We start from the raw sequence: 2921 nt of genomic DNA, 5'->3' as shown, positions 1-2921 counted from the left end.
GGGGGGGGCGGACTGGGGGAGTCGCAAGAGACACGAGACATTCTCGGCGAGAGTCCTGCAGGGTGGGCAAAGGACGAGCAGGGCCCCAGTCCCGCCTCGGAACGGCGCCGCAGCTCGCAGCCTGGTCGGCGTAGACCTGAGGTCATCCATCACGTCCACCGCATTTAGAGCGCCTGCTGCAGCCCGCCCGCTGCCCAGACTACTAGCCTTGAACGCGGCCAGTAAAACGGCGGCGTCGAATGGTTGTCGCATTCCGGGTGGAGCAGAGGCAGCCATGCTGTGTGTGGCCCGGGCCTTGGCCCAGGCGTGCCCAGCGTGCCCAGGCGATGCGGAGATGGCCGGGGCGGGCCGGGGGCTGGATGGCCAGGACGAGCAAGGTTGCCAGGAATGGCCCTTGCCCCCTGCTGTTGTGCGCTGGGGCGTGTAAATTTAAGTACGCGTGAGCGTTCACGTGAAGTGAGCGCTCACGTAAGAGATGTGCGGTGCCTTATAGTAAGCGAAATTGCCAATATTTTTGAAGAATTACAATCTCCGTACAATCGTCTTTCCAAAAATGTATAGTTTTGCCAATTTTCGGGTCATTTGGCTTTCTTTAACACTAGAACTACCGGAGGGGTCAAAATGACCCCTTTCGATTTTGAATTGCCAAATGAACTATCAAAATTTTTTTCTACCGACCCGCCACTTTTTGACTTTTCATGGGTCACCAAAATACGCTTTTACACGAAAAAACAGGCATGTGCGTCAAAAACTTTAGGAGATATTATAACATATACCTCGCTCTACCGAAGGGGTCATTTTGACCCCTGTGTCAGTTTCCGAGTCCGAGGGCTTTGATGGTTTTAACGAGCGGTTTTCAACTTAAACCTTGCTATTGTTGTTCTTTGTGGAAAGTGTTGACTTCCGCTTGGTCGTGTGACTATTTTTGAAGCTCTATAAGCCTAGGCAGGCAACCCGCACATCAAAAAGACATGTTTTTCTTACATAATACTTATGAGGCATTCGCAACGGTACTGTCAGCCTGAAAACGCGCTACATGGTCGAACGCAGGTTAAAAATGATAATAAATGGTCTATTACGACTGTTATTGCACGATATTTGTGCACTGTTCTATTCGCAGAACCAAAGTTTCAGAATTACTTCCAGTATTGGCGGTGTTTACGGTTGTCGGTCAGACTGAAATAAACACAGACTATGCTAAAATGTAGAGAATTATTGTATTTGATGGTAAACCTATGAAATTTTCCCAAAACAAAACGAAAAATTACGAAAAAATCTGTAAAACTCCTGAAAAATTACATTTTGTGCTTTGCAGGTTGCCTACCTACCCCTTCACAGTGACCCCCGTGGGTGCAAAAATTGCTTGAAGTGTTATAAAAAACGAAAATAAGAAGTTGTGTACCCAAAACCGCAGTCTTTTCACAGCTAAAACGGCGAAATAGTACCTAGGGGTCAAAATGACCACTCCGGTAGATCTAGGTATACGAAAATCCCGGTAGTTCTAGTGTTTTAAGTTAAGCACGCCGAAGCGCTTACGTATGAGATGTGCGTCGGAGTGCGAAAGGAGAGGGGCCCTATACTAAGCCAAATGACCTGAAAATTGACAAACCCATACATTTTTGGAAAGAGCAGAGTACAAGGATTGTAATTCTTCAAAAATATTGGGAAATTTCGCTTAGATTAAGGTGCCGCACATCTCTCACGTGAGCGCTCACTTCATGTGAACGCTCACGCGTACTTAACTTTACACGCCCCTGCGGCCAGGCGGCGGTTGCGAGGAGCGAGCCAGGGGGGCGTGGGGGAGATTTTGGACCAGTAACATTCAACATGCGATGCCGCATGTCAGCTGAAGAGGAGAGGGAGGGGTCTGGGGGGGGTTCGCGGTCTACACGGGCGGGCCAGTCCGCCCCTGGCACATCCTGCCTAAATTCAAACGCGCATGTTCAACATGGCGAGATTGCATCTTTTCCATGGACAAAAATAAAATTTTGCCCGATCGTAGAATGCAAGTTTGTAACTTGCAATATAAAAAGATATAGATGAAGATGAAAAACTACGCTGCCTGATGCCTGCGAGCTCTCATGGCGCCTGGTAGGTAGGCAACATATTGCATGCAGTGCGCGTGTGTACTGCGGGATGGCCTACCCCGAGTCTCGCAGGCGCTAGACTCCCGTGACTTGCAGAATGGATCCGAGAAAAACGGAAGTACTTTCTGGACGATCCCTGTGTAGTAGCGTGTGAAGTGATAAGCCAAGGACCATGATGCGTGTTAGTCCGTATTGCCCCCGTCATGGCCGATGACGAAAACGAAAGTGATATGGAGATTTGTAATACAGTGGCCACTCGCATAGCCGCGCCGCACGGTTCTCCTCTGTAGGCCTGCGCGGCTATGCGAGGGACCCCCATCTCCGCTAAATGGCTGGCCGAGGGAGGAAGCCACAGTGCTGTATGTGTTTTTTAGCTTCAAAGCTGTTGAACAGTAATCAGAGAACAAACAGAATCCACGCTAGCGGTGTATGGCGGTGAGCAGTTGGGTCAGGCTAGTAGAGCTTAGCGCAGCAATGAGAGGCGCGGCTATGCGAGTGGCCACTGTACTTGACTCCATGACTCCACTGCTAATAAAGTTTGCACTGCCGCTGTTTCAGCGCTCGTTCAAAACGATTCCGTGACAATTTCCTCTTTTTTTCTCCCCCGCATGCGTCGGTACTCTCCTCTGACTCTGATGCCCACCGACCCACCAATTCCGAGACGTCGCGGGCTGGTGGCGGCACTTGCTTTGCTTGCCCGCCGAGGGTCGCGCGGAGGGGGGTACTCCTCGATTGAGGAGGATGGGCCACTCCAAGTAAGGGAACCTGAGTACTCGGCCCTTGTCGCTTCTTCGAGGGGGGAGAGTTACACGGGCTGGGCTGGTTTGGGGGGGG

Source organism: Frankliniella occidentalis, unplaced genomic scaffold (assembly GCF_000697945.3).
Source record: "Frankliniella occidentalis isolate FOCC.00 unplaced genomic scaffold, Focc_3.1 Scaffold34, whole genome shotgun sequence".
Taxonomy (NCBI): Eukaryota; Metazoa; Arthropoda; class Insecta; order Thysanoptera; family Thripidae; genus Frankliniella; species Frankliniella occidentalis.
This window is presented reverse-complemented; position numbering follows the sequence as displayed.